The sequence below is a fragment of the Elephantulus edwardii genome, unplaced genomic scaffold, assembly GCF_000299155.1.
Source record: "Elephantulus edwardii isolate Elephantulus edwardi_28Jun2011 unplaced genomic scaffold, EleEdw1.0 scaffold00015, whole genome shotgun sequence".
Taxonomy (NCBI): domain Eukaryota; kingdom Metazoa; phylum Chordata; class Mammalia; order Macroscelidea; family Macroscelididae; genus Elephantulus; species Elephantulus edwardii.
Window position 1 is genome coordinate 7,550,824 of NW_006399765.1, and position 13,238 is coordinate 7,564,061.

The following is a 13,238-nucleotide window of genomic DNA, read 5'->3' on the forward strand; positions in this document are numbered from 1 at the left end:
GGCCTGGGTTTCAGCTGTCCACACCACAGCAGTGGGCAACGAGCTTAAAGCCCCTGATGGCTCTGGGCGCTGACTCTCACCAGTGACTATGGATGAAGTCACAGGCAATTTTCAGCCAGTGCCGGAGAACTGATGTTTTTGAACTGTGACGCTGAACAAGAGTATTGAACATTCTGTGAACTGCCAAGAAAACAAACAGGTCTGGCCTGGAAAGGGTAAACCAGGTTACTCCTTGGGCATATTGCCAGGAGGGACCAGTCCTTGGAAAAAGACCTGCTTGGAAGGGGAGAAAATCAGCACAAGAGAGGAAGACTTTTTTTTAAAAAAAAAATTATTTTATTATTTTTCGTGCATGTACCGTCAAATCAGATCTGACTGGTACAGGAGGAAATTGTTCCTCCTTCTCTGGCAGAGCATCTGGTGGATTTGAACTGTGTGCCTTTGGGATTGCAGTACAGCTTCTTGCCACTAGGCCACCAGAGCTCCCCCGAGAGGAAGACTTTTAATGAGATGGATTGACACAGTGACTATGAGGTTAGATGTGTCAGAGACAGAGAGGTTGTTTTAGGATAGGGCAAGGTTCAGAACCATTGTTCATAGAATTTATATAAGTTGTAGTCAGCAAGAACAATGAAATTTTTGGGGAGGCTTTTTTTGCATACATTTTCTATTTCTTCCCTAAAGACTGTGATTCACTAGGTCTATGGTGGACTTCAGGAATGTGCATTCTTAGGAGTCTCCCAAGGAAATTCTGGTGCTACTGATTGAGGAGCTACACTTTGAAAAACATTATCCTGAAAGCACAGCTTGTTGTTGTTATATACCCATAGAGCTGATTCCAACTATAGCAACCCCATAGGACGGAGCAGGACTATTTCACATGGCCTCCTAGGCTGTAATTGTTACTTGCTGCAATGGCTGTGAGGACAGCATAGGGCCAGGCAGTGTTTCATTGTGTTGTACTTAAGGTCACTATAAATAAGAAGCAACTTGCCAGCACCTAAAACCAACAATACAACCATCTGTATGAGAAAAAACCACCAATATTTTTTCTCTCAGGGTGGCTAGTGGGTTCAAAATGCTAACCCTTTGCTTAGCTGCTCAGTGCTTAACCATTATATCACCAGGATTCTTACCTAGTAGCTTATATGACAGACATATGAGACTAGGACATAATTTACACTGATTGAATGCTAAGTACTAGTGTAAGTGTTTGCAAATATTGCATCATGAAACAACTGATAAGGTTTCTTCCCACACCAGCACCACAGGCAAATGAGGAAATAAAGGTCCAGAGAGGTTTAGTAATTTGTCTGAGGTCATACAGCTACTAAATGACAGAACCAGACTCTGAATGTTAGCTCTAGATAGTGTGGTTAAATGGGTCTGCCCGAGAAAATGAGAGGAATTTGGGTTGGGTTAAGTTGGGTTGGGTTGTTTTGTTATTGTAGTGAGGAAGGAAGTGTAGGAAAAGGAAGAGCAAAAGATAATAAAGGAGCAAGCGGAGTTGATCTCTGCCAAAGAAACCAGAGATCCCAGTTGCTATGTAGGTTACCTGGCAGAAGAAATTGACTCTCTGAAATAATAAGTAGCCAACATAAAGCCATACACCTGCACAACTTTTCCTTTAATGCTTATTGAACATATACCATTTGCCAGGTCCAGTGCTACATTCTAAAGATACAGTTATATCCCTAGAATTTATTTTTGCTCTTCATTTCTTTTCTTTCAAATCACATAAAAGAATTTTGGCCATCTTACACATACAGAAAAATTACTTAGAAGGCTCTAGGTCAAGAGAAGTTTGGAGAACCGGACTTGGGATAGTCGGGACCTAGGCAGACCAGGGTCACCAGAAAATGAAATAAACTCCAAGCAGTTTTAATGACCTTACATCATGTCATTCAAGAGAATTCTTTGAATAAACATGAAATTGGTTGCCTGTTAGTCCGGCACCTATCTCTTGACTATGGGTAGGGAAGCAAGAGAAAAGAATCTATGGAAAAGTCATTGGATTTACCATGCTGGTGTTGCCACAGCACGTCATGAAGGCAATTCGATAGCTATTAATAAGGGTATCTTATTAAGGGATGTTGAATTGGAGAAAAAAGGGCAAATATCCTCTATTATTATGTGCTGTTGAGTCAACTCCAGCTCATAGCAACCCTATGTACAACAGCTCTGAACTCTGCTCTTTCTTGAGCCCATTTCATTGTCTCTGACATACCTGTTCCCATTACTCCAGTCATTGAGTCAATCCATCTCATCCAGGGTCTTCCTTTCTTGTACAGATATCCCTTAATAAAGGTTATAAGCAAGGTAGACATTCCCTGCCCTGCTACAGCATATAGACGAGCAGTGGAATCATGGAAAATAGACATTAGCTTACAAATAAAATCATTAGAAGTTATGATTAGAGCTGCAAGGGCAATAAAGTAGGAGAAATTATGATAAATAATTGGAGGACTTACTTTAGATAGGACCCATTGGTCAAGAAAAGCCTATTTGAAGATGGGGTATATAAACTAAGACCTGAAAGATGAGAAGGGGCTGTTGATATTAAGTGTTGGTGAATGCTGTGTGTAGAAAGCAGAGAATTAAAGATGTAATGAGCTTGCAGAGAGGCAAGTCAATATACTGGAATAGATAAGACTGGAAAAGTAGGCAAGGGGCAATCTAAAGTTCACTGATGGATATCAAGCAGAGCTAAGACTTACCGCAATTTAGATTTTTAGAAATACATCCCTGGCTACTGAGTGGAGAATAGAGGCAAGAGTGGCAGTAAGGAGACCAGTGAGGAGGCTGTTGTTGTCAACCAGGTGAAAGAAGATGGTGGCTTGGACCAGTGTAGTGGCAGTGAAGACAGAGAAGTGAGTGGGCTCGAGGTGCCTAGAGAAGAGCATCTCCTAGACACTCCTACATCTTGCCCCAAATTCTCAGATCCTCCCTCCTATAACGACCTGACAGTTTTCTGAGACTCCCCTATTAACAAAAATTGGAGAGACAGCAAATTCGAACCACAATCTCAGATTTAAAATCTTCAAAAACAATTGGGCCTTTCCCCTTTCCTTGCTCTCCCCAGGATTCACCACACACACCCCCTTATGAATGACACAAATTATTAGCCAGAGGAGGAAGTTCATGACAATGTAATTGTTTCAGCAAAAACCTGATCACAGATGTTCTTTATCCTGGCAAACAGCAGCACTAAACTCAGAAGCCTGAGGAAAATCTTAACAACAATGTACTAAAAACTATCAGCTATTTTCTTTGTCTTTGAACTCTAATGGCGTAGTCCATAGGGAGTTGTGTTGCTAAGCCAAAGTCTGAGCCTCTCGGGTAGTTTGAATCCACCAGCAGCTCTGTGGGAGAAACATGCGCAGTCTCTTCTCATGTGACTTACAACCTCTGGAAACCCGCTGGAGGGCCAGTTACGGGTCACTTCCAACCTGATAGTAATGACAGTCTGAGTTCATATTTTAGTACACTTTGGTGGTGACAAGGTAGCAGGCTTTGCTATAGCTTGTGTGTATGTGTGTTGGGGATAGAAGACAGAAGCATATAGGGAAGAAATAGTTGCAGGGATTCTTGAGTTTGAAAAGCTAGAGAGAACCTGATGTAGTTCATTGCACATTCAAGGAAGCAGTGGCAAAAGTGTATCCAGAAACCAGGGCTTGGGTTTTTGGTGAGGACGACTGGGAAACACGTGCCAGCTCCCTCTTCAACCTTTCAGTCCAAGTAGAAGGACCTAGAAAAACCAAGGATCTGGCCTCACATCATGTGCTGAACATCCAGTGTCCCCAGCCCTCCTAGTTTTCTTCCTGTTCTCTAGTCACACATTTAAAGCCGACAACTGGAAAAATCACCCTGCTAGAGAAACAAGACCAAGATTTAAAGAAGGCCTAAAACCTGAAAACTATTGATTACCTTTTTTCTCTATTCACCCAGCCTCTCTGTCTGAATCCTCCCCCCGTCCTAGAAGTCACAACCTCCACAGCTATGCATGTGAGACTCTCATGCCTTCCTGAAATTTTTCACATAGTTCCCTGCTCTGTATAAGGAGACAGATATAGAGGGCTTTGCTTATTGCTTTCCTGGCATCCATTTCCCTCTCCCTTTTCTAAAACGGCTCTGATTTTCTCAGCTGTTTGATTTGAGTTGGGTTGACCTCATTTCCCTCTCTAGGAAAGGGCCCTGAAATGCCTTAAACTAATCAATACACACCAATCTTCTAACCACAGTGATTGATTCGGAGGTGACTGTATGATCCAAATTAGGCCAATCTTATCCAAGAAGACTCCGATCTGTGACTTTGGATTCAATCATTTAAAGGAATGGGATTTATTTTTCCTCTCCTGCTGGCTTTGAGCTTGAAAGTACACAGACCTAGTAGCAGCTGGTAGCCATCTGTCGAGTTTATACATACAAGGCAAGGCCAAGGCCTGATTGATTCTACTAGTAAAGATATAATGAGTCACTTTTAGACTTAACCCATTTATTACTTTATTACTTACATAGTCAATAAGACTAAACTTGTGATCCTCATTCCAAACATCTGAAAGAATGATATTCAAACAAAAAGGATTGGATGACACTGTGGAATACCCTGTTGTTAAGAACCAATTCTGGACTGCCATTCATCACTTTTATATTCTTCAGCTCTGTTCTGAAGAGTCAGGGCAGAAAACACCTCATTAGAACTTAGAAGTCAATGAGAATTTGTCTCATGTCAGCCTCCTGGGGGACATAGGGAGACATGTGGGAGATGACCTCACTTCCCAACAAGCCTCGCATCCTCTTACACCCTGAGAGAATCACTAGACAGTCTACCAATACTCAGATTAGCTTTTAAAGTCTTTACCTGAAAAGTCTATGTGTATACTTGCAAGTTCACCAGGACACTGGCAAGAGCTCTTCTCCTTTCACTCTTGTGTAAAGAGAGAGCCTATCAAAAATTAGGCCAACTCCTAGGAAGTGGCTGGGAGAAATGGGAAAAGACCAGATCTTAGTCTCACTTGAAACTTACATCAAGCCTTGCCTGAAAGCAGCTATTATTGAACTTTTCAACTAAATTCTCTTTATGGTTTAATCAAATTTGAGTTCCATTGCAACCATCAGCTTGTTAGTCAGTACAACAAAGGATGAAACTTAGATTCCTAAGGGACTCTCACACATGTTTCTGACTTAAATCACTGTTTATTTGTTTCTCTTCCCCCTCCCTCAGCATTTTGATGTATTATGTAGCAGGAAGTTCCAGATACTGTCAGAAAAGGAAGTCCAACTCAATACTTATTTGACTGAGTTGTCACTGTTTGTCTCTTCTCTGTAAGTATTAAGCTCTGGGAGGGCAGGGAGTAGGTTTGACTCATCTCTGGGTCAAGACCTGGCCAAGGTCTGGCAAAGAATGAATGCCAAGTACATTTGTTGATATATCAGACTTCCACTTGTGCACATGCAGTATTGGGTATGTGCTTTCTCCCAGGACAGTCTTTCTTTTTAAGAGGCTATAGGGACCCCTTTGGCTACCTGGCTAATGGAAGTAGTCTGTCTGTCTTCTGTGTTTATCCTTTGAAACACTTAGCACGGCCCCTAGACTTCCTTTCAGTCTCAGGCTGAGAGGGTAGAGGGTTGAGAATCCCAGTGATAATGAGGGCTTTGAGCTTTGACTCAGGAGGAAACACATAGGACAGTTGTAGATGTGAACCTAATGCTTTCAGGCTCAACTGGTGGTAGTCTAAAGTGGTACAATACTTTTGGAGAGTGATTGACTGCATCTTCAGGTTTTAAAATAAAAAAAGATTGTAGATGTGCATTCAAATTAATAATAATAATAAATTTTTTTAAAAATAAAAAAAGATGTACAGTACAGCAGGTTGTATGTATCCTTCCTTTCTCCTTGCCTACTCAGTCTGTATACTGAGTCATTTGAGAGTCTGGATTTTATAAATAAGAAGGTGGCATCAGGTTCAGAGGAAGATTCAGCAACCTGTGTTATACAGATAGCACAACCTTGCTTGCTGAATGTGAAGAGGACTTGAAATGCTTGCTGCAGAAGATCAAAGACTACAGCCTTCAATATGGATTACATCTCAACATCAAGAAGACAAAAATCCTCACCACTGGGCCAATAGGCAATATGATAGAGGGAGAAAAGATTGAAGCTATTAATGATTTCATCTTGTTTGGATTCACAATCAAAAACCTTGGTACTAGGAGTCAAGAAATCAAGACACATTAGTTGCATTGGGAAAATCTGCTATCAAGGACCTCTCCAAGGGGTTAAGGAACAATAATGTAATTCTAAAGACTAAGGTGCACTCGATTCAAGCCATGTTCTTTTCCATTATTTGCTATAAATCTGAGAGTTGGAAAGTGAATAAGGATGACAAAAGAAGAATCAATGCCTCTGAGTTATACTGTTTGAGAAGAGTATTGAATATCCCATAGACTGCCAAAAAGAATTAAAAAATATGTTCTGGAGAAGGTGCAGCCATGGTGCTCCTTGGAGGAAAGAATGGTGAAGCTTTGTCTTATATATTTTGGGCATGTTGTTAGGAAGGGCCAGTCCTTGGAAAAGGACATCCTGCTTGGGAAGTTGGAGGGTCTGTGAAGGAGAAGAAGAACCAAAACAACAGGAATTGACACAAGTGACCGCAACAATGGACTTAACTATATCAGAAATGATGCAGATGGCACAGGATACGGCAGTGTTCAGATCCATTGTGCATAGGGTGGCTGTGAGTTGTAGTCAACTTGGTGGCACTTAACACCAGCATTGAAATTTTAAATATGTCCACTTGTCAATCTTGCTTCAGAATCCTTGCCTCCAAGGAGCAACTTGGCTTCACTTTCTCCAAGATAGACTTGTACTTTTTGCAGCCAACAGTATGTTCAGTACCCTCCTCCAGCATCATAACTCAAAGGCATCAGTTCTTCTTCTTTCACCCTTATTCCTTGTCTAGCTTTCTGATGTGTAGCAAGTAATTATGAAGACCATGGCCTGCATTAGGTGTAGTGACTGAAATAATGGGGGTAGGTTTATCAGAGACAGTGAAACTGGTTCAGGATAGAGCAGAATTCAAAGCTATTGTACATAGGGTTACTATGAGGCACAATCGACTTGATTGCACATAACTAAATAACAACTATCAATCTTGAGGTTCACTGCTCTGAAACAATTTTATACATACAAGGATTGTCACTGTAGTAGTGTTTATGGCAGCCAAAAGTTGAAAACTACCTGTCATACATTGACACAGTGTGTCATCTTGACTGGGCCATGCTTCTCAGTGGTTTGGCAATGACATAAGATGGTAGTTATATGATGATGATGGAATCATCTCCCATGATGTGATTAGGGGATTAGGATGGGAAAATGTTGGGTAATTTTTATTTTAAATTAAGAAGATCAATAGGTTTTTAACATAGCTAGAACTCCAAGTCAGATAGTTGAGTCAAAAATGTGACTTTTAGGACAGAGTGTGTAATAACTTACCTGTTTAAAAACAAAGAAATCTGATTACAGTATAAATTAGACACAAGGAAAGAAGTCATTTGGCAACTTCTAACAACCTTTTACATACACATAATAACCTCAGGAAGCCTGTTGGCATAGTGTATCTATCACCTGGTGCGTTCCCTTAAAAGTCAATGGTTTGAATCCACCACCCTCACCTTAGGAGAAAGATGGGCCCTCTCCTCCCATTCAGATAGATTTTCAGCCTAAGAAACTCTAAGGATTGCTTTGAGTTGGAATTAACTTGAGGGCAGGGACTTGTTGGTTTCACTTTTTTAGGCCTCAGCATAATGCTCCCCAGTAATAGATATTTATATGACAAATGAGTATGAAAAATAATGGATAAGTATATTAATTTGAGTATTTTTGTAATATGATAATATTGGAAAGCTTTTCCCCCCATAAAGGAGTGGGGAAATACTGTGCATCCACACAAGGGGATATCTATCTACTTATCTATAAATGAGGTAAGTAGCTCTGCCTCCAAAGAAGGAAAGGTCTGCAGGATACACACTGTAAAATGGAAACAAAAATAAGGTGAAAACTGTGTTTGTTTGTGTGAAAGACACACACTCATATGCTTTGGATGGCAAATGCATTGACAGTCTCAGGAAGGAATCATAAGAAACTGGTCTCACACAATTCCAGAGGTATACTGTTCGAATCTACCAGATGCTCTGCTGGAGAAGGAGGGGCAATCCCTTCCCGTACCAGTCAGATCCAATATGACGGTACACACACACACACACACACACACACACACACACACACACAATAATAAAAAATTAAAAAGAAAGGAACTTGTCTCAATAGTTGCCTCCTAGGAGGAGAGTGGGGAATTAGGCAGAGAAGGAAGAAAGGGGTATATCTGCTCTTGACTGTCAAACATTTGGCTTTTTGAAGCATGTCCTAGCAATTAAGTAAGCAAATAAAAGGTTTTTCATTTACAGTTTTAAAACTAGAAGCAAAACAAATCCTACAAATCAAAATACTTCCTAATCTGTATAGAAGTATGCTGTGTAGAAAAAGGTCTAGAAGGACATATTCCAAGTTGGTGTCTGTAGCTCCTTCTGGGAGAAAAACAGCATATTCTCTGGAATTGGGTGTGAGTGATCAAAGATGACTTTGCTTTATCCTGACTGCTTGGATTCTATGTCAGATTCTATGTTTGTAAATTAGAATATTTTTTCAAATAAAGACTGAGGTTTAAACAATATTCATGTAAATGAGTGCAACATTTAAAGGACATTTTAATGTTTCAAAATAGACTGGACTGGAGTATATAGAATACAGCCACCCCCAGACAAGAGAGTGAGGTGTGCCTTCTGAAGGAAGAACAGACACGAACATACAAGTGCCCTTTGTCCCACCTGCTCCCCAGGGACAGTGAGGCTCAGAGACACAGCATCTGGGCTACTCCCACAATCATTTCAAAGAACCATGTCTGTTACCTCTCACCTACTCGGCTCCCTGTTACCAGCGTTCTGGGCTGAGAACCAGAACTGATTTATGGAACTGTCCTTTCACATTTCTCATCAAGTAAAATGGTGCAGAGAAAGTCCAGGAAAATTGGCATGCCTGGCTCCGACCTCTCACCTCTCCAACCTCTCACCTCTCTGTTCTTCCCCTTTGAGGTCCCTTCATGTCTGCCTTTTCCCAGCCCACAGTGCTTGTCGTCCACCCTGATTCCATTCAGTGTAAAGAAGACATCTGAAAAATCCTGTAGTCTAAATGTGTAGGGATTCAGTGTGCCCCCTTCTCTTGAATGGTAGAATTTTAGAAAGCATCTAAAGAGGTCAATGATGGTGGAATGTCTGGCACTAGTGAGAGAGGGATCTGGAGCCAAATGGGCTTTGTTATCACTCTTAAATTGTGTTGACAGGCAATGCCGTATTGTGCTTAATTAAGAATATGGGCTCTGAGAACAAGCAGACAGAATTCATATCCCAGTATGTCAGCAGCTGTCTAATTTTGGGCAGACAACCTAAATTCTCTATGCCTCAGTTTCCAGATCTGTAGGATGAGAAGAGTAGCTCGCTCCTTTATAGGATTGCTAAGAGGCTGTAATGATATGTTACATGAAAAAAAAATCATTAGAACACTACCTTGAATACAGAAAATAAGCAATACTTGTTAACATGATTATTATTATTTGGGCAATCATTATTATTACTAAAGACCGAGTGAAAAAAATTTTATGGCTCTTGCGAAAGAAAGATTCAGTCTGGCATGTTAATTAGTCACCTACGAACTGAGCAAAGAGGTGTTAATCATTTGCTTTCTTGTCCAAACCATGATAAGAATAGTTGTGAGAGAAAACATTGTTGAATGAAAGTCTAAAGAAAATGATGTTTGGACCAAAATTTGTGGCAACTGATTTTAAAAAAATGGAGATCAACCTAGGAGTTTTGTGCTGCTGTACTTACAACTTCTCAAGTTGATTTTGTATTTTGTTAACTTGCAGATTTCTAAATTCTCTTACCATCCTATTGCCATTGAGTCAGACTAACTCATAGGTGAGCCTCTAGAGGGTTTTCAGAGGCTGTAAATCACATGGAAGGAAATTGCCCAACTTTTCCCCTCAGAGCAACTGGTGGATTTGGATTGACAGTACAGCTCTCCATGCACTAAGCCTCCAGAGCTTCTTATTTATAATTTGTTGTGCTGTATACCAACCATTAAGTCAGAAACTACTCATAGGTGAGTGTGAGTAATGGGTTTTCAGAGACAGTAAAGTGCACTGAAAGAGATTGTTCATCTTTCTCCCACAGAGCGAGCTAGTGGATTTCAACTTTGTTCCTCTTGGTTGGCAGTGCAAATCCTTACCATTAAGCCACCACAGCCTCCATTTCTAAATTGGTATTAGGTGCTATTTAGTCAAGTATGACCCATAGTGACCTGATAACAGATCCAAACTGTCCTGTCCTGTGCTATCCTTGCATTTCCTGACACACTGAATCCCATTGCAGCTGTCACTGTATCAACCAACTCGTTGAGGGTCTCCTTTTCCTTTGCTGACCTTCTGCCTTTCCAAGCATGATATCCTTTTCTAAAATATACATTTCTAAATTAGATATGCATATTTTAGAGTTGATCTTTTAGCTTCTTTTTTAAAAAAAAATCAAGCTTGTTGAAGATAGTGAGTTTTAACAAATACAACCAACCCTACTATCAAAATATCAAAATAGCTATAATTTTCTGAGTCATCTCAGAAAATTTCTTCATGCCCCTTTTAGTTAGTACTTTCACCTCAGCCCCAGGCAATTATTATTCTGTTTTCTGTAAGTAAATGTTTATTTTGTCTGTTCTTGACTTTCATGTAAGGGAATTATATAATATTTGCTCTTTTGTGTCTGGCTCCTTTTGTTCGATATGTTTTTGAGGTTGACCCATGTTGTTGAAGGTGTTTGTGGTTCCTTTTTTCTTTTTTTTTTTTTTGTTGCCGAGCAGCAAATCCGTTGTATGAATATACAACAATTCCATTATATTCACATATTAAATTTTGGGAAAATAAAAACAGCTCATCTAAGTTTGACTTCATCCTGATTGCTTGGATCTTACGTTCATTAGAATATTTTTTTAGGAGGAGATGGTAGAGTTAAAGATTGGAAGAAGAAACCCCAAGTTCCTGCCTCTTTTTCACTCATCCTGTGACCCTCAAGAACTCAAACTCATTGCTGTGGAATTGGAACTGACTCATAGATGCCCGTCCAGCGGGTTTCTGAGACCATAAATCTCACAGGAGGAGATTGCCTATCTGGCTCCCGCAGAGCCAGTGGTGAATTGGAAGCACCAGAGAGAGATGGCTTTATCATTAGCAGTCCTTATGGGATATGCCACCCAGCTTCCTAGGCAAAGTTATCTCATTGCTGGGTTTCAGTTCCTTCATCTCTCTCTCTTTTTTTTAATTTTTTTTTTTTATGTGTGTACCGTCAAATTTGATCTGACTGGTACAGGAGGAGATTGTCCCTCCTTCTCCAGCAGAGCATCTGGTGGATTCAAACCACGTGCCTCTGGGGTTGCAGTGCAACTTCTTGCCACTAGGCCACCAGAGCTCCCTAAGTTCCTTCATCTCTTTAGGGCTGAATGATCTCGCTCTAACCCTTTAGTGCAATTCCATTACAAGTGGGAGGATTTCTTCTCCTCCAAGATAGCACATTTCTTAAATCTCACAATAAGTCCCTGCCCCCAAGAGCTTAGAGTTGTTGTTGTTGTTGTATACCATTGATTCAGAACCAACCCATAACTGACCTTCCAGAGGGTTTTCAGAGGCAGTTAATTGCATGTGAGGAGATTGCCCATTCTTCTCTCCTGGAGCAGCTGGTGGCTTTGAACCACTTTTGGGATTGTAGCCCAGTTTCTTGCACTAGGCCACCAGAGCCTAGTCAATTCCTCTAAATCAGTCAATTCCTCTGGCTGGAATAGACAGCAAAATCCACAGGTAACCAGACAAGAAAATGGGAAATCAGTAGAGAGGCCCCAGGAAGTTCCAGGAATTGATTGGTAAATATTTGCACTTTATTCTGTACCTCTATCCCTGACTTTTCTGCCAAAAGTTCCTGGCAGTACTAGCTTCTTGGCTGGAATCAAAAGAGACAGGTCAGAAGGGTTCTACAGAGTTTAAGAGGGGTTATAGGCGTATCAGTGAGACGTGACAAAGGGCTGGGGCTGCCACTTTGGACCCAAAGGGTTGAGGGAACTCCAGCGGCCTACTGGCAAGAATCTAGTTTTCAAGAGTGAGTCCCCCCTACCCACCTAAAGATCAGGTCAAGATGAACACCCTACAGGAGGACAAAAAAGTTGGCTGGGAAAAAGCTTGATACTGAGGGAAGGTCAGAGTTCTCAGGGATGCCATGAGTCCAAACAGCTGATAATGTAGAGAAATCCCAAGGTGTCACGTGGCCCAGGTTCAGCGCCAGGTCATGCTCAAGAACTGTAATGTAAAGAGCATATTGTGGAAAAGAAATTAAATGTCCAGCTAAGGGGATGAGTTTGAAAATTTTCAAACTATCCCCACTATGATATAATTAAATACTATGTGGCTATTGTGGAAGGAGGAGTGGCGTCCACTTCCATAATAGCTTGCCTCCGGAAACCCTATGAACTTGGAGAGAGGATGAAAGGCACCCAAGCGTCTAGGACTCTCCTTCATAGGGTCGCTATGAGTCGCCTGCAACTCGAAGGCACTTAACAACAACAACAACAACATGTGGCTATTAGCAAAGAATGAATCCATTCTAAGTGTACTATCAGGTAGGTATTCAGGCAAATTCAAAACTCAAAACTCAACTGAGTCACTTCTGCCTCATAATGACTATCAGGTTTCCCGTGCTGCAGATCGTAACAGAAGGAGACTGTCCATTTTTCCTACACAGCAGCTGGTGAATTCGAACCTCTAGAGAGGCTAGGTCTTTGGGTTAGCAGCACTGCTTGCTATGGACTATGCCACAAGAGCTCTCTAAAGACCGTAACATTTTTAAAAAGAAAATTTTAGAAAGCAAAGAGTATGCTATCATTTGTATTTAAAAAAGAGGGATTACGCATAATCATAAAAGGAGGATTACATGCATACTTGTAATGCAGAGAATGTTTCTATAAATTCACACAAGAAGCCTTGAACAATAGTAACCCCGTCAGGAATGGAAGTTGAGTGAAGGGGACTAGGAGCAGAAGTGAGAAAGATATTTATATCCTTTTGTTCTTTTTTTTTTTTAAACGTTTT